This window comes from Callithrix jacchus, chromosome 13 (assembly GCF_049354715.1).
Source record: "Callithrix jacchus isolate 240 chromosome 13, calJac240_pri, whole genome shotgun sequence".
In the NCBI taxonomy this organism is placed as follows: domain Eukaryota; kingdom Metazoa; phylum Chordata; class Mammalia; order Primates; family Cebidae; genus Callithrix; species Callithrix jacchus.
In genome coordinates this window covers 15,590,010-15,615,635 of record NC_133514.1, presented here as the reverse complement: position 1 = coordinate 15,615,635, position 25,626 = coordinate 15,590,010, and the positions used below count along the sequence as shown (strand labels likewise).

At 41.8% G+C, this 25,626-nt stretch overlaps 1 protein-coding gene and 1 pseudogene across 2 annotated transcripts in view; both read right to left on the bottom strand.

Moving 5' to 3' along the window:
• EBF2 (EBF transcription factor 2) overlaps positions 1-25,626 on the bottom strand; it is a 266,440-nt gene that overhangs the window by 88,531 nt on the left and 152,283 nt on the right. The gene's annotated exons all lie outside the window — the stretch shown is intronic.
• Positions 13,334-14,383, bottom strand: LOC144578984 (serine/threonine-protein kinase Nek4-like; annotated as a pseudogene).

Here is a 25,626-nt window from a genome sequence, read left to right as displayed (position 1 = left end):
AACACTATAAATTTGGAAAAATAAATAAATGCTTCAGAACTTCCACTTGAAAACCACAGCTAAAAATGAAATCAAATCTGACCCACCCCTTTTCTTTTAAATTGTGGGAACAGACTCAGTCTGCCTCAATCTTTAAGCCATATAAAATTTAATATTAATATAAGCACCTTAGAGATCAACGTATGGTCTGGTCTAAAGCAATTGTGGAACCCTTGACTCATGCAGCAAGGTTTGGACGACTTGAATAGAAGGTAGCATCCTTCCTATGCCATGTTCCTTAATAAACATGTGTACTTAAAAAATAAAAAGGGAAGAAAAATTGGTCTATGGGCACAGAGAGAATAATTCACTCCAAATTACTCCTTTGATGAATGTGGACAAAAGAATAAAATTTGTCACTCAGCTAATATTACCATCAATATTTTGTCCAGCTACATTCCTTCCAATTTAAAAACAGTTCAATATCCCTTTTACCTTCAAGTAGCAGCACTTAATAAACAGTGATGGATGGTTTTTATTTTTGTTCACATTTCAGTCTTCCCTGCTTTGGTACAAGGGGACTACTTTGCTTGGGGGAAATGTAGATCTTCCGTCTTGCGTGCATTGACATGCAACCCTCAAGGAAAGACGGCCATATTTAATTCATAACGCCCATCGGCTACACAAACATACAACTTCCCATCAATTAGGCAACACAGAGATGTTGTTAAAAATCAATGAGCTTATTATTAAATATATTTTTTCATGTAGCAATAATAGTTATTGCTGCACTATTGTTATTACTGCAATGTCAGCTGTTTAGGTGGCTTTCAGAGAGTTCGATTGGCTTTGATCTTGCTAGCAAGGTATTCTATGAAATGAGGGATTTGGGTGAGGCTACCCTGTTCTGTCTTCTGTCATATTTAGAAGCCACCAAGAGAAGGGGGGAAATGTATGCTGTAGTGGAACCAATCTTGGACTGGAGGCAGAAGACCTCGGTTCTAGTCCCAGGTCTGCACATAACTAGTGAGACCTTAGGTAAGTCCTTCCTCCATTCTAAGCCTTTGTTTCCTCATTTATAAAAATGAGAGCATTATGCTAAATGATCACGAGGACCTCCCCTCATGATCATTTTCAGACTCTTTGACAATTTTTTTAACTAAAAAAGGAAACAGGTTGAAAAATTGATGCAATTCACCACCTCTCAATTGTTCTTTATCAAAAGTCTCGATTAAAAAAAGAAGAAGGGGCAGAGTGGGGGATGCTATAGAATCTGGAGCAGACATTAAATTGATCCAAAACCCAAATATGCTACTATTTGTGTTTTCATCTTCGTTGTGTGTTTATTAAAAATAGTTTTGATATTTTGACACATGCCACTACAGCGGAAGCCTCCTGCCTACAAACAGAGATGTTAAAACTGTGCCAGCACATGCAAAGGTTAAAAACAACATTGCACAGATTTTGGCAACTACATCATATGCTGTCTGGCCGCAGCTGATCTGAACTGAGTCCCCGTAATTACAGGAGAAGGTGGAACAGGTTTGCTGCTAATTGGAAAATTCTGCAAATGGCAGCACTGAAGTAAATTGACAGTCGTTAGAATATTAGCAAAATGAGAGTACTGATTAGTAAAAAGCTCAGAAGCAGACTTTTTTTTTTTTTTTTTTTAACTGCTGGAATCTACTGGCAAAATTGATAATAAAAGCTGAACTTAATAATAACAGCTGTTATTTGACCTGGTAATATATTTTTTTAATCTGTTGCTGTTCCCAGACCAATAACACATAAAGAAGGTCTGTATCCACTGTTGCAAAATTATTTTGAATCCCAAAAGGTATATTCAAACTCAGTGAAGGCAAACTGTGCTTAAAGGGGCAGCCCATCGACAGCACATTCTGATGGAAGCGCATTCACTGGAAACGTGGTGAGTTGTTTTGTTTTCTCTCCCTTCCAACAGGTCTTGTAGGCATGCTGGAGTGTTTGCGAGTCCTTTTTAGAACTGGTCCCAGATTCTATTTCCAGTTTGTTTTAAATCTGTGACTGCTAAAAATGTCAAAGTTAACTTATTTTTCACTCTGAAGTGGACAGGAAGGAAAGTAGGACATTGCTGGACTCTGAACTCTCTATCGGCACTTAGCTATTGGTATTTTTCTATCATTGCATGCAGAGAAATACAGATGGGAAAGCATTAAGAATGGACATATTAATTAAAGATGCTGCCAGGAATCTATGGAAAAGGGACCATAACTTCACCACAGACTTCCACCTTATGGGGAAACACAGGAACGTGCCCTGAAGACTTGGGTGCTCTGATCCACTGCTGGTGGGTGTATAAATTAGTACAATCTTTCTGGCTGTATGGCAATATAGATCAAGACTTAAAAATGCATACAGCCTTTGACCCCACAATTCTATGTTAAAGATTTGTCCAAAAAAAAAGAGCCATGGATATACCCAAGGCTTTATCTACAAAAGATGTTCCTCGCAGGATTGTTTATAATAAATACAATGGTGGAAACATATTCATCCCAAAATGGGTAACTGACTATGATATGCAAAGAAATACTATGTAATTATTTAAATTATGTTGTAGAATAACATCAAATGATACCAAAGTATAGTCTAGTACTAAAAAAACACAAAACAGTAAACATAAGATAATCCCACTTTTGTTTAAATACAGAGAGAGAGGAGACAAACCCGGAATGATTACCAATTATTTCTGAGAAGTTAATGGGCCATTTTCATTTAACTTTATTTGTCCATATTTTCTACATTTTCTAAAATGATCATACATTGTTTGGGTCAGAAGAAAATACATAAATTATTTTTAGAAATAAAATCCCTCTAGAGGGTTTTGGATGTTTTAAGTGAAAATTCAATCTGTGGCAATGGGAAGGAAAGGCCACATTCCTGAATGGTATGCTGGCTTCTTGACTTAAAGCTCCACCGCCTTACAGGATGGAAGTGCACCTCTCTTCGAGGGGGAAAAAAAAACAGCCAGCTGAGGACAAATCTTAAAACTCCAGGTGAAGGACCAGGCTGCTGCTTACTGTTGACATGCACACGCACGTGCGTGCACACATACACACACACACACACACCAATCTTGCTTTTTTGATAATCTGTTCTCTGAAAACAATCCTTCAGGCCCTTAGACAGACAGATTTCCCTTTATGACTTTTGACTTCACCCTCTGATAATTCTGCTATTTTCTTTTGCCCTTATTATGGTAACCCACAGCCTCATTTATTCTGAAATAGTACAGGAGGACGTCATCGCCATTTTCCAATTCTGTCTCTCCACCAGTCATCTGGAAGAGAAGAGAGCTGCAGCACATGAATCCAAAGTCAGCCCACGGCCTCACAAAACAGACTCTGTCCATGTTGAAACACAAGTCAAGTTCACTGCTAATAGGTGCGATCCTGCTGCACAGGGCCCTGTTCACGGATGTCTGCAGGCTCAACCAAAGGGACAAAATGTGCATGGCCGGAGCTCGCATGATACTCCCTGTATTTGAACATCGCCCAGGAAGTTGAGTAAGGCTGCAACACTTCAGAGGTGCCTTCGAGCAGATGTACGTTTGCCGGGGCAATGACGGATGATGCATCGCATATCCCATCAGGTCTGCTTTTTTAAAAAAGCCTTATTAATATCCTACAGCACCAGTGCCAAAAAACACATAATCCCAAAGGCAAATCCCCTAAGTTCTAGCACTGCCAGAACTAGTACCACCAGGCTTTGCTCAGGGACTGCGAACTGCCACAGTTTCTCCTAGCAAGGAGCACAAAGCCCACCCCATTAGCTTCAGCCACAGGACCAAGCGACTTGCAAGCTGTTTCTTGCCAGGAGTGTGGGTGGGCAGCGGGCAGGATCCCAATGCGACAACTAGACTCAATTGACTGTAACCCAGAATTTTTTTTTAAGTGGCTTTTTTTGGACAGTGGTACCCAAGGCCCCCCATCCTTCATTCATTCCTAACTGTTACACATCAGGAAAACAAAGCAGTGATGAGGAGGTGGGGGCATTGCTGCAGCCAGTTGGTGCCAAATACAGTTAAGGGTGGAGAGGGAGGTGGCATTGGAAAGGGGGGAAAAGCAAGTCACTTTCAATCAAGTGTCACACCTTTAAATAGTGGTTAAATCTTTGCATTATGCAGCTCATCCCTTTACAACATGGGGTTCCCTTAGAGAATTCCCTGTTTACACTGGGAATTCCTCCAGGGCCGCATCAATAAAGCTGAACAGATGTCAGGGTGGAATGCCAGCGGCAGTGGCTGTTGTCAGGGGTACTGGGGAGGGAGGCACAGAACAATGAGAGACGGCATCTGCTACACAAAGCCCTTGCGCGTGGGTCAGGTTCTGCCAGTGTGTAGAGATTCCACCCTACCCTTTGTCTGGGCACATTGCCTTTCTTGTTTCTCAATGACAAGGGTTGACACATGTCACCCGGCCCTATCAGGAGTGTTATGTGTTTGCCACTTGCATATGCACCAGTGTTCCTGACCTGCCCCGCATCTCCGCTGAGTGCACCCAGCAAAGCTGAAACTCTCCAGCCCTGCCCCAGTCTACGATTTCATTATGCACTTTGAGTCGAAAGTGGGATGTAGATGTCCTTCTTTTTAATTAAAAACATGATTGATGAGATTTAACTGACAGTAGGAAATGCAATTTAAATATTCCTTAAAGAGGCACTAACCCCATTTGTGTGGCAAGGCTTGTGTGGCTCTCCAAAGTTGCGAGCCGCAGGAGAAAGGAAATTAAAATAAAAGCCCGTTCAAGTCGGCTCGGCTGTGGAGAGGTGGTAACGTTAGACAGCAGCTGCACCCGTGTAACCAGAAACTTCTGCGCATTAGGAGCCGATGTGAAGTGTTACTCAGGACTAGCGGTGTTCAGTGTGTTTAAAGGCAGCAGAGGAGTAGAGAAGAGTATGCTGTGAAACCCTGTGGAAGCAAAAGCGGCTCATTCACCACACTTTTTAAAGCAACAATCTGATTCCAAAAGACCTTATACTAAAACTTCCCCTGCTCTGAAAAGTGGTTTTGCTCCTCACTACTGTGTTGCTGAATTTCTTCATCTCTGGCTCCTCTGTGGAGCTTTCCTTAAACTGAGATTTTAAAATTATTTTTAAATTACAAGAAAAGTCCTCAGCACCCCGGACACTTCAGGATGTGAGCTGCAGTTCTGGGACAAACAGGGAAGTGGGCACCCTTCTTACAAAGGCCTTCTCAGATGTTTCCTCAGCGACTGCCAAGCTCTTAGGGGGAAATTATGTGAGCCGCAGGATAGAGCAATATCCAAACCATGGGAACTCCAAATTGAAATAATCAGAGGCAGGAGTAAGTTTTCCTAATGACCAGGACTTTGCACTGGTATTTTCAATCTAGAAATATTGGATGAAGTTGAATATTGGTCTGCACCAAAACAGTATAACTTAAATACCAACAACAAGAGCAGTTTAAATTTTATTTCAGAACTAGATCTCTGTTCTCTTTCTTAGTATAATTTACAAGAGGGTTTTGTTGTTTTTGTTTTGTCTTCCATGGAAGTAGTTATTTTCTGAGAAGCAATCACTTTGAATTTTAAAAAGGTTAATACTTTCCTAAATGTATGTATAAGACTAGCCTTGTCTTATACTCTAAAGGCTTTCTAAAAGTATAATCTTCATCTGTGTTTCATGACTAAAGATTTTATTCTAGAATTTCAAAATCCCTTAAAAAGCAACAGATAACACACAGTATAGTTCTTCTCCACTTAATTCCTACTAAAGACAGATAGAAAAGCTTTTATTGAAATGCGTGGGTCAGAGGAAACGGGATTACAATTGGAGGTGATTTCTGGTAACTGTTTGACTAGCAAAGGTTAATTAGAATTGTAGCAATGAGATGGAAGAGAACAGATTCTGATCAATTGATTAATGAGATGTCAGAAGGTATAAGAATCCATTTTTGGGAGAAATATTAAAAATGAAATGTATTTGCAAAGCCACTCTGCCTTTTCTCTTGGTTTATTAACACAAGCAGCAACCGTGGATGTTTTTCCATGAGTAACAATGTACAGAAAACTACGATCTTCAAGTCGACCAAAAGCAGCACTAACATGTTATCCAAGTTTCTGCCATCCAAAAACATCCCCTGCACCCATACAAGGGAACAAACTTTCTAGAAGATGCCAAACCCTCGGCAGTCCTCCCTCTAGTGACTTCCTATCTCCCTTCTATTCCCTCTATGTTATATATTCAGATTAATTTAATGAATAACTCACTTCAAAATCCTGGACTTAAAATTATTACAATAGGACACTATGAAATGCCCATTCTGGATTTGTTATTTCATTAATCCGGTATCAATTTCACTATCAACATGGGTTGCGGGGGGAGGGTACCGTACACATTTTTCCTTCCTCATTTGACTACACTAGTGAGCAAACAGATCGTCCTATTTGTGGCATAGATGTTCTTTGTCACAATAAACCACAGTATATTATGTTTATATACGTCCTTCAGGCATGTCACAACAGTTTGCCATTCTGAGTGGCTCTACCACTGTGTACATTAAATAGTCATGTAGTTACATTAAACAGTGGGGAGTTCACACTTCACAAGCACTCAGTGTTTTAAAACAGATGTGGGCTGTCTGTTGTCAGACTCCAGTGAAAGAGCTTAGAAGAGACTTGGTGGGAACACAGTCTTCAAACACTGAGGGCTCCCCAAATTTTCTACCCAAATTCCCTTTACCCCCATACTAGAGGGCGTGGGGGTAAAAGAGATGTTGCAAAAAGGAAGAGAAAAGGGGAAGAAAAAAAGCAGCAACTTTTATGTCTCATACTACAGAGATCTGGAAAAAAAAAAAGGGATTCAGAATTCGGAATAGTTTGTGGCATGGAATATTTTGAGCGGGGTGGGCTCGCTGGGGTATCGTGGGATTTACTGACAGGAGAATTTTTGACAGTTGATGGACAGATGAATTCCGTCATGGAAGCGTTAGTGGAAAGCAGCAAGGCCAGATGGAAACTCACAGCTTGTCTTTAATATTAATTTTCTTTTTTTTCAAGAGATCAGAATTCCCTAATTCCCTAAAATGTTTCAATGCATCTTGAGGTATTATTTTTCAGATGCCTTTCTCCACCTACTCTTAGTAAGAATGTTCCTTTGTGTTAATGTTATTTTTATTCCCTTACTTTGAAAAAAGAAAGCCTAGTCGGTTTTTTTTTTTTTTTTTTTTTTTGCCTACTTGGACAGCTGTTAAAATCCTTCCTTCATTTACAGTAAATATAGAAGACAAATACCTTAACAATGTAAGGTGCTAAGTCTAAATAGGAGAAATACATCTGAAATCATGGGGACTTTGACCTATCATCATTGACAGGAATCATAAGATTTTCTTTGTGGCTGAATGAAAAGCATAATTCTTCATCTTTCAGAAGGATGGAAGCGACCACTGTTTTAGGGTGTCCATCTTCCTGACAGTAAGAAGGAAGTCAAATACTCTGCTCAGGGAGGCAGTAAAAAGAGCCCTGGGCTAAGACTACAGGGCTGGGTTCTAGTCTTGGCTCTGCTGAATGGTGGGTCACACGTCCCAGTGATTTTGGGGGCCTCGGTTTCATTACATGTAAAATATGGTTGGTATTGGGAGGAGGACGGGGTCCTAGGTCACCTGCACACCTGTCTCTCTAGGATGCTATGAAATCTTCGAAGTGCAAAGCTCACCATTCACATCAAGGAATCAAGGACTGTTGCTCTTCTTCCTCTTACAGCTGAGCTTCCCAGAGACCTGGGAATCTCCCCATGGACAGCTAGCAAATGGGACAGTGTCTCCCTTTTCCCTGTTGTTCTGCAAACTTCACCACTGTGCATTTTTCTATGTGGTGACCTCATGCTCAAGACAAAAATCAAACACTAAAAAATTAGCAACCAAAGATGATATTCCATATCCTACCCAAACAAAGCTCAAATTCTACGAACTTTTCCATTCTGTGACTTTTGTTCTTAGTTCCTTTCTTTTACATCACTGGATTCACCTGAGTTGAGAACGTTGCTTTAAAACTTAGAGATATTTCTTCTATGTTTACATATTATCTATTTTCCTGATATTGTTTCAAAGTTAATGGAAAAAACTTAACATTTGACAGCTTTTCCTAGAGTTTCCTGCCATATCACTCTGGGTATATGTTGGGTCTCCGTGTGTGTGTGTGTGTGTGTGTTTTGTGTGTGCATGCACACTTGTGTGATAGTGAGTCAGTCTGGGTCAGCCTGAAAAACCTTTTACAATTAATGTAATGAAAACATTTAGCTAGTCTGGGTGTGGTTGCCCATGGCTGTAATCCCCAGCACTTTGGGAGGCTGAGGCAGGTGGATCACAATGTCAGGAGTTCAAAATCAGCCTAGCTAATACAGTGAAACTCCGTCTCTACTAAAAATACAAAAGTTAGCCTGGCACGGTTGTGGGCACCTATAGTCCCAGATACTTGGAAGGCTGAGGCAGAAGCTTCAAGAATTGCTGGAACTCGGGAGGCAGAGGTTGCAGTGAACCAAGATTGCACCACTGCACTCCAGCCTGGGCAGCAAAGCAAGACTCCGTCTCAAAACCAAACCAAACCAAACCAAAACATTTGGCTAAACAGAATGCAAAACAAAGCAACAAATTGTGGGTTGTGGGTAAAATGGAACAGGGACTTCTCTGCATAAGTTCAAAGACTATTACTACATGGCTCAGGAGGGTTAAGAACCTGAAACCCCTAGAGCTCCAAGTTCCCGGCATACTCCGCTATGCCTCTCTATGTAACCAGGCACCAATCACTTAACTTTTGTTCTTTCTCCTTCTCTGTGAATCAGTGAAAGAATAATTAATCACGAGAGGAGTTTGAGATACAGCTGATTACTGATTGTTTCGGAGCGTTCACAGTTCCAGAGAACAGAAATGAGGGCCAGTAGGTAGGATTTACCAGGGAGCAGATCTGGTTCATTATGAGAAAAACCTGTGAAAGTATGCTTCTGCTCAAAATCAAAATAGACTACCTTGTTCGGCATGATTTCTCCATCATGATAACAAACCCATTGTCAAAGGTGTCATAAAGAGAATTTCTGCATGACTTAGGCTGGATCAAATGATAAATGAGCCCCTTCCAATATATTATACATGTGTTGATTATAAACACAAAGCTAGCCAATAGAGTATTTCACAAAAACACTTGGAAATATCGTGATGAAAGAGCAGACTATTAGAACTGGAAGATACCTTAGGGAAAAAAGATCTGGGCAGCCCCTACATTCTACTAAAGCTAGTGACAGAGCCAGGGTTGCCATGACTTATGTTTGAAGAGTATCTTACAAAACAGTTTTTCATATACCTTTTCTGAGCCTGACAATAACCTTCTGAGGTAGGAGTTACTAGCTGCACATTTTACTGATGCAGAAACCAAGGACAGGGAGTTTACGTGACTTGCCTACATCCCCACCGTTAGCAAGTGGGAGAGTCAAGGCTGGAACTCGGGGCAAACCCCACCCAGGAGGCTCCTTTGACACTCTTCTTTCCAGGATCTCTGAATAGTTCTCCCTTCATCGGAGTTATTTCCTGCCACATCCCAGAGATATGTAACATTATTAGCCATAAAGGTTCATCAATTACCAGAGATAGAAAGGAACCTCTGTGATCATTTCCTCCCATCCTCATTTTACAAGAAAAAAAAAAAAAAAAAAAAAAAGGAAACCAAGCCTTGAGGCAGTTGTCTTTTCAGTGGGCCATCAAAATGAAAACTTTGATTTCTGTTTGATTCCTCAAAGATCTTAAAATAGGCAACCCGCCCACTTGATCTGGCAGGTAATGATTTAAACCAGGTGAGTACAAGAATGATTTCATTCACTGCATTTTCCATGTGCCTCCTGAGGGAAGGTGTGTGGAATATGTATATATAGAGAGAGACCCCCAGCCACCAGCGCCTCCCCTCTCCCCCAAACACGGAAGACTAGTAAATGTTTGCTAGCTATTTGCAAGCCTGACAGCGGGGATTATTTTTCCCATGTGCCAAACAACTTCATCCTACAGGAAATATTTCCCTCTGGCAAGATTTAATAACTAAGGATCATTTTTACTGAGAGGGCGCTCTATGTCTAAAACACATATTCATGCATTATTTCCAAGGTTCGTTGATGGAGTATGACATCAAACCTCATGGGTGGAGAGAGCAGAATGGCAGCAGTAGCGGCTGCTCCTCTGCAGTCCCTAGGGTCTCCCCGCCCCCACGCCCCAAAGTGATTGCTGCTCCCCCACCTTTTTTATTTTGATTTATTGATTTATTTTTGAGACAGAGTCTCGCTCTGTTGCCCAGGCTGGAGCGTGGTGGTGCAATTTCAGCTCCCTGCACCCTACGCCTCCCAGGTTCAAGTGATTGTCCTGCCTTAGCCTCCCGAGTAGCTGGGATTACAGGCGGCCACCACCGTGCCTGGCTAATTTTTATATTTTTAGTAAGACAGGGTTTTGCCATGTTGGTCAGGCTTGTTTTGGACTCCTGGCCTCAAGTGATCCACCCACCTCAGCCTCCCAAAGCGCTGGGATTACAGGTGTGAGCCACTGCGCCCGGCTGTGCTCCCCCTCCTTTCTGCTCATCTTTCCCATCTGACTCTTTTTGGGGAATGGAACGATAGTACCACAGAGAAGCAAAGGAGTCCAGAAAAGAAGGGGCAATGGGAACCATGACTCCCCCTCCATCTGAGCCCCAAGTCTGTGCCGTAAGTCAATGGAGGAGCGTGAAAGACACACAGACTGACCAGAAGGGTCCCTCAGCAGTCCTGGACCACTGACTGCTGTCAGAGCCTGATCCACACCCATTCCTGCCCCTACAGGTACTGCTCCTCCTCCTCCTTCCCTGCTTTATAAAACCTCCTGCTCTCACCAAATCATGATTCATGACACCCTGATAAATGCATGGAAATGCAGTGTGGATGTTCAAAATGAACCATTTCCATTCCTAAGATGGCCCAGGGTTCTCCTCCATTTTAGTCCATGCTGTGGCCTAATAATGGATCACTTCTTCAGTCAACAAACATTTATTGGACTATCTGTTACTTGAAGCACTGTGCTAGAGACTGGAAATAGAAAGCCATGTCCCTGTCCTCAGGGAACTCCCTGTCCAGTGAAGATGAACACTGTAGGGAAATTGCAAGAGGATGATGTACTGAGTCCCTAGAGAGAGGTGGCCACAGACGGCGCCAGAAACACGCAGGGGGAACCACAAGCTCCATCTGGGAACACGTAATGTTTCTCACATGCCTTCCCATTGGAAAACTAGACATTTATAATCTACTTCCAGCAATCTATATGCCTCACAAAAAAATTTTTTTATTGGCATAAATGTATAGAGTACATGTATAATCCTATTAGACGTAAATAATGCATAGTGATCAAGTCAGTGTATTTAGGGTACTTGGAGTGTCCACATTGCTCCTCCCAGCAAAGAGAAAGTCTTCAGGCTGCAGTATCCTGAATGCACTGTTTTCCTTCTCCCTTTGCTGTGAGCAGCATTCCTCCAGTACTTGGGATTTTCACAGTTTTTTACAGTCATTAGTAAATGGACACAAGGTCCCCGTGGGGCCTATCCCCCTTATGGAGAGGCTCCGTGGAGATTAACTGCTGTCTTAGGTTACTGAGGCAGAGTCTAACCCCAGACCACTCCTTAGGCGGCTTTAGAGTGACATATATGGCAAAGTCATTCCGGCAATGAAAACCGAAAGGCTTGTCCAACTCGACTTCAGCCTAAATTGGAGATTCAGCACACATCTCCTTTTCTCGACAGTGAAGTGAGGAGTTTGGGGTGGCAAAGGCACAGAGCAGCTGTGAAAACTGGAACACCCTTTGTCCCTGCCGACTGGCCCACCTTCCCACCTAGGGGCTGATCCCTCCTTGACACTATAGAGCTTCATGGGCATTTCCATGCTCTTCTGCTATCCCCAGGTCTCTGCAGATTTCTGCATGGAATGAACAGCAGGACATGTCATGATGGGTGTGTGGTGCACAGTCTACCTGAAAGCAGTGGTAACCTCCTGGAGCTCAGGATTTCTCTCTGTGAAACCTATGCAGAAACTAGAGTTTATGCTTATGAGGAAGCTCCCAAGTCTCTTCTCCCTTCAAGCCTAAGCACCACTGTCTCAATTCTGCAGTGTCTGAACTGAGCAAATAGTTAAATATTTGTTTCTCCTATGGAACAAAATTATTAAACCAGAAGAAACTTCAGAGGTCACCTATTGAAATATCTCATTAGACCAAGGCCAGGCAAGATGGCTCATGCTTGTAATTCCAGTGTTTTGGGAGGCCAAGTTGGGAGGATCACTTGAGGCCAGGAGTTCAAAACCAGCCTGGGCAATATAGCAAGACCCCTGTCTCTACAAAAAAAAAAAGGCAGAAGAAAGGATATCAGAGGTCAAAAACCAACTTAATGAAATAAAATGAGAAGACAAGGTTGAGAAAAAAGGATAAAAAGGAATGAGCAAAGTCTCCAAGAAATATGGGACTATGTGAAAAGACCTAATTTATGTTTGATAGGTGTACCTGAATGCGACAAAGAGAATGAATCCAAGCTGGAAAATACTCTTCAGGAAATTAATCAGGAAAACTTTCCCAACCTAGCAAGGCAGGACAATATTCAACTCCAGGTAATGCAGAGACCACCACAAAGATGTTCCTCAAGAAGAGCAACCCCAAGGCATATAATCATTAGATTCACCAGGGTTGAAATGAAGGAGAAAATACTAAGGGCAGCCAGAGAGAAAGGTCAGGTTACCCACAAAGGGAAGCCTATCAGACTTACAGCAGATCTCTCAGCAGAAACCCTACAAGCCAGAAGAGAGTGGGGGCCAATATTCAACATCCTTAAAGAAAAGAACTTTCAACCCAGAATTTCATATCCAGCCAAACTAAGCTTCACAAGCGAAGGAAAAATAAAATCTTTTGTGAACAAGCAAGTACTCAGAGATTTCATCACCACCAAGCCTGCTTCACAAGAGCTTCTGAAAGAAGCATTACACATAGAAAGGAACAACCAGTATTAGCCTTTCCAAAAATATACCAAAAAGTAAAGATCATCAACATAATGAAGAATTTACATCAACTAATGGGCAAAACAGCCAGCTAACATCAAATGGCAGTAATAAACTCACAAATCCCCCAATCAAAAGACACAGTCAAAAACCCATCGGTATGCTGCATCCAGACCATCTCACATGCAAGGATACACAAAGACTCAAAACAACGGGATGGAGAAAGATTTACTAACCAAATGGAGAGCAAAAATAAATAAATAAATAAATAAATAAAAAGCAGGAGTTGCAATTCTCGCCTCTGATAAAATAGATTTGAAAGCAACAAAGATCAAAAGAGGCAAAAAAGGTCATTACATAATGATAAATGGATCAACGCAACAAGAAGAGCCAACGATCCTAAATATATACGCACCCAATACAGGAACACCCAGATACATAAGACTTATAAAGAGACTTAGACTCCCACACAATAATAGTGGGAAACTTCAACATCAATATTAGATAGATCAACAAGACAGAAAATTAACAAGGATATCCAGGACCTGAACTCAGATCTGGAACAAGTAAACTTAATAAACATTTATAGAACTCTCCACTTTAAATACACAAAATATACACTCTTATCAGTACCACATCACACCTACTCACAGGTTTAAATGAAATATTGGTTGGCTACTTGTTATTTTCTTCCCTCATTTTTTCCTGTCTCCATTATTAATCACAATTATTGGCATAAAAGAGGTTTTCAATACCCATTTTTAGACTGCATTCTAGCCTGGGCAATAAAGCAACACTCCCATTCTCTCTCCCTCTTTCTCTTCCTCTTTCTTCCTCTCCTTCTTTTTTTCTTTCTCTCTTTCTTTCTTTTATTTTTCTTTCTAAAAAAAAAAATTTAGCCAGGCATGCTGATGTGTACCTGTAGTCCCAGCTACTTGAGAGGCTGAGGCAAGAGAATCCTTTGAGCCCAGGAGTTTGAGGCTACAGTGAGTTATGATCATGACACTATAGCCTAGTCTGGACAACAGAGCAAGATCCTGTCTCTCAAAAAAAATTTTTTTAAATAAATGTCTAAAACCTGAGGGTTCCTGACTCCCAGTTCTACGTCCTTTCCTCTATACCACCCTGCTAGCACAGAATCTTGCACCTGGTTCGCCCTTAGAAAACATGTTGACTGCTTCAGTTCCAGAGACCTTCCCCATGGGTAAGGTTACAACTCCTCATCCGTTAAAACAACAACTGTGGAGGTGAGCTGGGGAGCCTGAAAACCCCAGAAAAATACAGTTCTTCCCAGTATAATTCTCAACTGAAATGCCAAAACACTATCAAAGGGGCTTATTTTGATTTGGAACATTCTTTTCCTCCCTGCAATTTTTTATAAGAAATAACATAAAGCCAAATAAGGTACTAGATAATCCCCAAGACTACTCTGATAGCTTGAGGCCTTACAAATGTCTGTGTCAGCTTTCAGCCAAAGGGAGAAAACCTAGGTGAGAACAGGGCCCCAGTTGTGTCCCAGACTCGTGGTCTCCAGTCATCCCTGGAAAAGGGCTGTTATCTGAACTGATGAGCTTTGTGAAAGAGGAAATCTCCATTTAAAAAAGTCAGCTCCTTATAATTTTCTATTTCAGTTATGCTAAGCACTTGTGTATGGCTCATATTTGGTACTTTAAGGAGATAAGAGAAAAGGCATATGGCAAGGTTCCAGCTCTGGAAAAATCTATGAGCCAACAGAAGCAGAAGACATAGATGACAGTGAGCTATAAATAAACTTATATCCTAAAGTTTATAAACATCTCTTTATAACCTAGCATTCCACCAAAGTGATCTCCCTCATCTCTAGACCCATAAGATTATCTCTTACCTACATCTCCCTTTAGACGGCCATTGTCTTGCCCAGAATGAGCCTGCTCATTCCTCGTGGGTCTGTCTTCACTCCCATGATAAGACCAGAAGTTTTTGCAGGCAGAGGTCAAAGTAGATGGTTTGGAACCCCTTTGGCATCTAGTACAGGGCTTTCTACAAGGTTAGCTTTCAAATAAATAGATATTTGAAAATTATATAATGTATATAATATAATAATATATACAATAATATAATTATAAGATTGTATATATTATATTAAATATGGCATATAAATCATATTATTGTATATAATATTCAATATATATTATATATTCCTATATATTAATATTTAATATTTATATTATATATATTTAATATGCATAATATATTGCATATATATTTATATATAAAATACAATTGTATATTAATATATAATTATATATTGTACATGCTATAGTATATAATTATAACATAGCAATTATATATAATTATATATTATATTGTGTATATATCATAACTATGTATATATATAAACACACACACATATATATACATACACATACGGTGATTTAATTATTACATGCAGTTGTATACCCAGTTACGTAGTCAGTGGTATTCTGATTAGTGGCCCTGGGTAGGACAGGATACCAGTGTTCGGGCCTGCTCTTGATAAAGCTGTTTAACCCTCTGAGCTTCAGATTTCTCAAAAGTAAAACAAAGCAATGGACTAGATTTTAAGGCCAAAGGTTTGATGCCTGCTCTTATCACATGGGACAATTATTGAAGTGTGAAAAGATTTCTATGTCATCCCCCTTTCTCCCCACCCCAGACTCCTATGTTCCAAGCTTCTCCAGGCCTTGTGACCTGAGTTCCTGTCACCTGACTTCATGGCCTACATGAGTCCAACTGCTCCCCCAATTTTTCAGTATTCTGCTGTAGCCCCCCAAGCTGAATTCAATACCTGTATTTTATTTCACACCAGTTTCTATTAAGCTATTTCTCCTCATTCTGTATTTATGTAGTACTGTAGTTCAGACCAGAAAATCTCTAGCATTTCTTCCCCTCTGCAACTCTGTGGGTAGCTGGGCTAAGGGAACCCAGGCAAATATGGCTCCCTCGTCTGCATTTTTTCTATGTATTTTATTCTGGCTCTTGGTCTGAATGAAGCGTCTTGCATCACCTGGTTAGAGAAGTAAAAAGAGTCTCCCCAGCTTCATTCAATACCAAGGGTGTCTTTTGTCCCAAATATCAAAACACGAGAGAAATGGCATCATTCACATAGAAGCAACTATTTCTTCCTCTCTGTAGGCCTCTTCTGTTTGGGCTGTTTGGTTTCAATGAGAGCCTTCTGTTTGGGTACAATGAGAGCCTGTGGAATTTGTTTCTGATAATGTCACTTGAGGGCCTCTGAATAATAGGTCTGTCACTAAAATTATGAAAAGAAATCACAGAGTTGGAGAGAAGGTGGATCTGGTTCCAGCTCTGTTAAATTTTTAATGCTGCTGGAGGGTGGAGAAATTGATCAGGGGAGAACAAGTTTTTGGAGCTTCAGAAGCACTCAGGATTCCTAAACCTACTGAAATAGTCTTTCTTTCATTCCAAAGCTGGGAGAGCCTTTTACTATTCATAAAGAATGCTTAAGTCTGGTCTCAGAATGATCAAGGGATTGCAACTGGAAGGCCTGTCCAGGGTGGCAGAGCAGCTACCACCGAGGCAGTCTGCCTGTCAGAGCAAGAAGATGTCCTCCCAGACCACAGCCACTTCTCTCACTGCCTGGCATGATGGGAAAATACCACCATCAGAAGTAATCATTTCTGACAAAGAGTTCTTCAACTTCTAATCTCCTGTTAAAACTCGAAACTCAGAACAGCCAAATTTCCCACGCCTTTCTTACCAATTGCTTCTTCATGTGTGGAGTGAAGCAATTAACTAAGAAAATCACTTTGGGAGTGGGGCATGGGAGTGTGCACGGGAAAGAGACCAGCAGGCAGACACCATGGGTGCAAGGCCTGTACCTTCTTCATTACTGTGTCTCTAATGCCTGGCATAATCTCTTACCCCAGACCTAAATATGCTTGCTGAGAGAGAAGTGACTGGAGAGAAAACAGAAAAGCACCAAAGACCTCCCAGTTTTCTGAGCAGTCACCTGGGATGACAGGTTAGGGGCAACTGTCACTCATAGAAAAGATGGATTCTTCTGGATTCTGCAGAGGTGGCATCATGTTTACCCTTCTCTTCCCTCCATGCCCCTTATCTCCATTACCCAAACCAGCTCCTGCTCCTAAACTATCCTCAATGAATGACAACACCCTCTTTGAGCACCTGTGCATCACAGGAGAAACCTAGAAGGCAGCCCAGACAACTCCTTCTGCCTCCCTTTCATACTCAGTCAAATCCTGATGATTCATCTTCAAAACCTCTTTCAAACTCCTCCCCTACTCTCAATCCCCACTGCTACTGTCTTTGTTCAGGCCTCCATTATTTTTGTTTTTCAATAAATGTTATTGCATCTATTTGAGGTTTACAACATGATATTACAGGACACATAGATGATAAAATGGCTACTGTAGTGGAGAGGAGTTATCATCTCACAGAGTTACTTTTTTTGTGACTAGCACCACTAAATTCTACTTATTTAACAAAAATCCCTAATACAGTAATGTGATTTGAGTCACTTTATTCCTTGCACATCTCTCCTTGCCCGGATTAGTGATGATGGTCCCCTAGTTGTTTGTCCTGCCTCCAAGCTATCTCCCCCCATGCTCAATCCATGACCTACTGATACAAACGGTTTAACTGTGTCTCCACCCAAATCTCATCTTGAATGGTAGCTCCCATAATCCTCACATGTCATGGAAAGGACCAGGTGGGAGGTAATTAAATCATGGGGGTGGATCTTTCCCATGCTATTCTCATGATAGTGAATAAATTTCATGAGATCTGATGGTTTTATAAAGGGGAGTTCCTTTGCACATGCTCTCTTCCCTGCTGTCACGTAAAATGTTACTTTGCTCCTCCTCTGTCTTCCGCCATGATTGTGAGTCCTCCCCAGCCATGTGTAACTTTGAGTCAATTAAACCTCTTTCTTTAACAAATTATGCAGTCTCAGGTATGTCTTTATTAGCAGTGTGAGAACAGACTAATACACCCATGCTATAGGCCTCGTCAAAGAGAAGTTCAATCAGGTCACATCTCCATGTAGAGACTTTCAGTTCCTGACCACTCACATCCAACACGACTGCATTCAGACCAGCATCCAGACACCTTTGCTTGGCCTAGGAGTCCCTTGATGGTCTGGTCCCTGCCACCCTCTGCAGCCTCAGTGTTCTACATACCCTGACTGTACCCTGCTGGAAGTGCTGCACTGCAGCACACCCCGCTTCCTCTTTGCACATGCACAAGGACAGCACATTTCTTCCCCGGCGTGGTTTCCTTCTTCCCTGCCCTGGTAACCCTTCCTCATCTTCACCCAGCCTGGGCATCATCCACTCCAGAAAACTACCTAGGATTCTGCTTTTTACAGGCAGAAATAGAAGCCCTTCTTATGAATTCAGTGCAGACCTTGATAAACACTGACATGCTCTTTTGCCATTTTGGGTTCCTTGTCTGTTTCCCCACCTGTGGAGCAGAAGAAAATGACATACAACTTCATCCCCGGAGCAGAGCCTGATACATGGAAGATGCATAAGACATGTGCCCTAAGGCCATACGTGATGCCAGAAGGTTCCTTCAAAAGGCTTAGGTGGCCAAGCATTCATTCATTCATTCATTCATTCATTCATTGAGTCAACGTGAGTCATTCAGCCATATGAGTCATTACCATTATTGCTTCTATTTTATGGATGAGAAAACTGAGGTGCAGAGAGGTCAGGTAACTTGCCCAGAGTTATACAGCTAGAAAGAAGTGGAGCTGTGAGTCAAGCCAGGCAATCCGACTCCAGCATATTCTGTAACTACTACATCATGCTGTCTTTTCCTTTTCAGTGAACGGTCACTAAAAGTATTCCCATAATCACATTGGAAGTTTGATCACTTTTAAAAACATTTGTTATAATCCTAATTCTATAGCCCTCCTGTACACTGGACATTGGATCTCATTAAGGGCTAATCCTAAGGAACAAGTTTCTTCCTTTTCTTTCTCTCTTTCTTTCTTTCTTTCTCTCTTCCTCTTTCTTGAGACAGAGACTTGCTCTGTCACAAGGCTGGAGTGCCATGGCGCAATCTCGAGTCACTGCAACCTCCACCTCCCAGGTTAAGTGATTCTCCTGCCTCAGCCTCCCAAGTAGCTGGGACTACAGGCTTGTGCCACCATGCCCAGCTAATTTTTGTATTTTTTAGTAGTGTTTGGTTAATAGAGTTTTGGTTTTACCAAATCCATGTTGACCAGGATGGTCTTGATCTCTTGACCTTGTGATCTGCCCGCCTCAGCCTTGCAAAGTGCTGGGATTACAGGCATGAGCCACCATGCCCAGCCAGGAACAAGTTTCTAAATGACTTGGTTGTTCCTTGGTCTGTCTTGAAGAAACCAAAAACAAGAGGTGCACTGTCTCCCCTGCAGCATTCCTCCACCCCAGCACAAGGGCTCTGTGGATGAATGAAAACTCTAACTTGTTATTTCTCTGGAGATCAGGCCTTGTGGCTCTGGGGAAGCAAACCAGTTCTATGGCTTTGAGCTTAGAAGATGCCTCTCCTTTCCCAGATGCCCCTCGGATCCAGAGGAATCAGAATAGCTCTTTGCTTCCCCTTCCCCAGTTACAGTGCCTGGTGAGGGATGGGCCCAGAGTCCCACTCTAATTATACCCTGTTTGACTAGGAAATGGAATTCCTGATCGGATTCCTAAATCTCCAAGTGACACGACATTTATAACTACATTAAAAAGGAAATGCGCTTTGCTGTGTGCCTTCACTCAAGATAATTGCACAGTGGTGACACTGTTGAGGGGCCTGAGGCCCTTCCCAAAATGACAGAACAGAACCATGACTCATAAAGTAAAGGAAACAGTGGTTCCCTCCTTGAGCCCCTGAACACAAGGGAAATAAATGGAGCCTTAACTGAAAGATGAATATATCTTGCAGAACTCCCGGGTTTGGGAACTCTGGGAACTCCAAAGTCTAATCCTATGCTGGCTGCCTCAGCTTTTCCTTATCTCTGCAAAATGAGGCCAGCAAGGGCACAGCTTTAATCCAAACTCCAGCTATGGCTGCAGACCCCAGGCAGCTGTACGATACTGCATGTGAGTCATCCAGGAATCCAAATACATACCAAAAACCACTGGCTGAAAAACTAATAGGCCTTGCACAAATACACTCTTGTACTTTTCAAATGTTTGTGGTCATCATCACCACCATCATCACCAGTACCATTTATTGAATGCCTACCATATGCCAAGCACTTCAAACGCTATCTATCCATTCACTTAGTTAATCCTCATAACCACCCCACGAGGTTCATTACCATTATTGCTTCTATTTTATGGATGAGAAAACTGAGGTGCAGAGAGGTCAGGTAACTTGCCCAGTTATACAGCTAGAAAGAAGTGGAGCTGTGAGTCAAGCCAGGCAATCCGACTCCAGCATATTCTGTAACTACTATGTCATGCTGTCTTTTCCTTTTCAGTGAACGGTTACTAAAAGTATTCCCATAATCACATTGGAAGTTTGATCACTTTTAAAATATTTGTTATATATTTAACATAGGTCCTCTTTTGGTTTGGGGGAAAAAAAAAACCACTCAAAGTTTAACCATTCACTAACTACTAATTGGGCTAGATAAAAAGTTTTTAAGAGGTATGCCCTGATAAAACACACTTTCTGCTAATGCTCAAAAGTTGCCCACCAAAAATCCCTTCTGTGGGTTTGAAGGTGGTCCTCTCCATGAGGTCCTTTTAAAATGCAAATATCCCTAAGAAGGACAATATAAAAAGACACCAGTACCTTGGTATGAATGAGGTTTCCAAATCATTCCTCCATTATCAGGAAATAACAAAGTAAGGACATTAGAAGTGGAGGGAGGGCGGTCATGAGGGTGAGGGAGAAGGAGACAGGCGGCCTGAGAAAACTGCAAAGTGACCACTTGGGGAGGCAGTCGGGAAAGTCGAAAATAAACTTGGCCTACTGCACAGTTTTGCCTCGAGCTGGCCTGCGGGCATTCGTCAGTACCACACAGGATGACATTTTTGGTAAAATGTTTTAAATCGGGTAAGGGTTAAGTGATTATTTCTAGCAATATTTACCTCATCACCTTTAGAATTAAAAACTGTACCCACAAGCATGAGGCCAAGCAGATCAGGGATTCTACCTGAGGAAGACAACACTGGCAGAGCTTATCAGTCTAGAACTGTATTAGTAAACATCATCCAAAGACCAGCTTGGATAAACCGTGGACCCCTTAATCAGAGCATCTGAAATGAGGTGGCCCACTGAGCTGTTTCCTCCCTTTATCACTCACTGATGAATAACAGAATGTTCACTAGATTACATTATTTTTGCAAAGACTCTCTTCCTTCTTTCTTTCTTTTTCTTTTTCTTTTTGAGACAGTCTCGCTCTGTCGGCAGGCAGCAGTGCAATGGTGCAGTCTTGGCTCACCGCAAACTCCACCTCCCGGGTTCAAGCGATTTTCCTGCGTCAGCCTCCTGAGTAGCTGGGATTACAGGCATGTGCCACCACACCCAGCTAATTTTTGTATTTTTAGTAGAAACAGAGTTTCACTATGTTGGTCAGGTTAGTCCTGAACTCCTGACCTTGTGATCCGCCCGCCTTGGCTTCCCAAAGTGCTGGGATCACAGGCGTGAGCCACAGCACCATGCCAGACCTCTCTTCTTCTAAGCTCATGCAGCAGGCTCTCAAATTCCACATTTTCCTAAAACAAGATGGCTACCATTACTGATGCCCGCCCCATATTAGATTTATATACTTTTACTAAAAGTAATAGAAATGTACAATGAAATCGAACTCATTTCTCAATTCTGGTAAAAGGCTAGAAAGCACAAGTGGAGTCTTTGCATAAAGGATGCATCTACAATGCAAGAGTCCTCAGAATCTAAGTGCTTCCATGCTCCAGAAAGTTCCTGGCTGCTGGGGCAGATACCCAGGCTGCCATTGGCCACTGCCTTGAGAATCTCACATAGTTGCATCAAAGAGGAAACAAAAGGAAACATTGCTGCACCTCAGTGTGGTTGCACAGGAGTGAGATTTACTGGAGCTTGACTGAAAACAAAAAGATGGGGTCTGCTTCAAGGAAGACTGGGTTAAAGTCTGTTCAGCACCGACCCAGGGTCAAAGCCTTCCCCCAGTTGTTCTGCCGAAGGCATGGAACCACAATTTCAAGAGTTTGGGCAAACTTTAGACCATCTTTTCATCCCCTGGTGCTTCAAATTATACCATAAATGCATCATTCACAGGCCAGTAAAGCTGTTCACTAATGAGGCAGATCCTCTACAGTTTTAACACAAACTGATTAAAAAAAAAAGAAAGCTGAATTTTAAAAAGAAGTACAATTTGAAATAAAATGAAGATAAAGGGCTTTTCCTCCACTTCCTTTTCATGAGCTCATACCCCAGCCCAGGACAAAGTAGTGTTCATAGATTTTAAAAGACAAAAAATAAAATATCTGTATAGCTTTCTCCCCAAATGAAAATAAAAAATAGATGTTGTTTCCTGAATCCTTCTGATTTGAAAATTATTTGGCATTTTTAGAAATTAATTTTTCCAGGCAATTAAATTGGCCAGTAATTCGATATCCCCATCTTATTTCATCATATAGAACACAGGCTGGAATGACACACAAGCTCATTTTCATGTATTATTTTTGCAAATTTAGTACTCATAAATAGGTATTGGATCAACAGTGCCAGCAGCTAGAATCTTCCCTGCTGGCTGGACAGGAGCCGGAGGAGTGGCTACGTGAGCTGGAGCCAGGCCTGTCCCAGCTGAGATTACCAGCTGGGAAAGCAAGATCAAGTCCCACAGTGTGCAGTCCTTTATTCTCTGCTCCAGAACGCTAGTTGGCCCACCCAACTGAACATGATAAATGGTGGCACCAGTGGATGGAATCCGCCCCCTCACTTCCCAATGGCCACCTGGTATTTTCATGATGGCTCTGTCCAAAGAATTTTTAAATACTTTCCAAGTCATCCAACTCAGTGCTCCAATCCTTTTAGACAAAGATGACTCTCTGAGAACCTGGAGATTCACTTGGGAGGAGAAAGGATACACACACTTAGCTAGGGCAAAGATGAGAGAGTTGTTAGTTCTCTGTAACTAACGGTATTTATATTGTATATTATATACTGTTATTTTCTACCAGGGAAAAAATGAGGTTGAACATGTCTTTTGGCTCCATATGTTCCCAGGAAGAAGTGAAGGCATCAGTCATTCTCCCCACTTCATAGACAGGTAAGGAAAAGCACAGAAAGGAGAAGCAGTGACTTCAAACAGGCAAGGCCAAGATGAACATTCAGACTTCATCAGAAATCATTTTGCATTAATCGTTCATTAATGATTAATATCTTATTAATCATTTTTCAATTATATTAATTACTTTTAGATATGAACATGTTGAAAAGTGTTCAAAAGGGGACTCTGCTAAAAATTACACAAAGGACCAGGTACACTGGCTCATGCCTGTAATCCCAATCCTGTGGGAGGCCAAGGCAGGAGGATTGCTTGAGGCCAGGAGTTTCAGGCCAGCCTGGGCAACATAGTGAGACCCTGTAGCTACAAAAAAAAAGTTATTTAATTAGCTGTGCATGATGGCATGTGACTGCAGTCCCAACTACGCAGGAGGCTGAGGCAAGAGGATCACTTAAGGTCACAAGCTAGAGGCTAGAGTGATCCATCATCAGCCTGCACTCCCCTCTGGGTAGCAAAGCAAGACTGGTATGTTCACATGCCTGTTGGCCTACCATAATGATTTATTTGTACATTTTATTTATTTGCTGGCCTAATATAATACTTTTATTTCTTCATCTATTTATAAATTATTTATTCACTTATAAATTATCTATTTTAAACACATTTTAAATTATAAAAAATAATTTATAAATAAATAAAATAATGATGGTAGATCAACAGGCACGTGAACCGGGACTATCCAGGGTGAACAGGAACACGTACTCACCTTGTCTATATGGGGATTTTGCAAAATGGCCAGGCAGGCATTAGGTTAGGAGCTACTACAAATCGTTTCACCTTCTGGCTCATGCCCAAGCTGCCCTGCTCACTCCTTTTTGCAGGTTTTGCTAATCTCCCCCTCATGCTTCATGTCTAGATATCCTCCCCCATCAACCCTTCATCTATGCAAGTTTTACCATCTATTTCAAACCCAAGTGAATGTCCATCTCTTCCACACAGCTCTTTCTGCCAACTGCAACTCATTCTACTTTTCCCGCTTTCTGAATTTTTTAGTATCTATTGTACATATCAAATAACACAGTATTGAACTACAGAAGGAGGCTGTGAGTTTGTTTGTTTGTTTTCTTATTCTGTATGTATTGGGTTCTTTTCCCAATTAGCCTTTAAACTTCTGGAAGGCTAAGATATTTCTCATACTTCTCTCCCATCTTCTACAGGACGGCATCACACCTTATTCAGGATGTTAGAACAGAAAAACAAACAAACTTCACAGAGACCATTTGGTCCACTTACAGATCAAGAAGTTCATCTCCAAAAGAAAGGGGCCTTTCCTAAGACCCACAGCTCTAACACAGCCTGGAGTCAGGGCCCCTGTTCTGTGCCTCCGTGAGACCAAGTGTGCTTCACAGCTCTGCACACACTGCTGTGACATTCTTGACCATGGTGACTGGACTGTAATGCCTTGTTTACTTAGCTGTCCATTCACCATATTGGAAATCCCTGGAGGACAGGAGCTCTGTTGGATTGATCATCAATGGCTGGCACACAACAGGTACTCAGTAAATGTTGGTTGAATGAACAATTAAAGGAACGGATGGAAACATGGTTTTCCTTAAGGTGGTAATATAGGGTTTATTGGATTTACTTGCATTTCTAAGCATTAATCAGGAAAGAAGAGAATCTGCTCCTCCCTAGAGAAGTCAGGAAAACGATGGAGTGGTTGACTCCTGTCTCCTGCTTGCCTCCCAGACTGGGTGGTGGAACCCATTTCCACTGATCTTCCAGTCCCACACCACAGGAAAAAGAGTGAATGCAGTCAGGGCAACTGATTTGGGATCAGACCCTTCACTGAGTTTCTGTGTCACCATCAGCAAGACACTGTGCTTGGAGCTTCAGATTCCCCATTGGTAATGAAGGCTGGCCCTAAGCACTGGGGAAGCTCCTTCTGGCTCCAGTGTCCATTGGCTCCAAAGCCCACTAACCCAGAACTCCTCCAGGTCCATGACAGCCCCTCTTTAGGGCAACATCCCACAGAGCAGGATACTCAAAGGCTCTCCACCGTCAGAGATCAGCGGCTTAGCAGACAGAGCCTCTGCTTCTCCCTTCAGCTACCAGGAAACTGAGCCTCCCAGCAGCACGTTAGGTTGCATATTAAACAGATGGGACGCAGATTCGAGACCTGTTAAAGGTTGGGGTTTTCCTTTTTTTTTTTTTATAGGCTGCTGTCAAGGTGTGTTAGTATCTCTTTATTTACACAAGCTCCTTCGTCTTGGTTACACAGTGCAGGGACTCGGAAAAAAAAAAGTGAGTAGAAGAAATAATCTATCATGCTAGCAACATAATTATAAGAACATATGTTAGCTCGAACTAGCTATATTCTAGTCATATTAAGGGTATGTGTGGGAGAGAGAAGGATG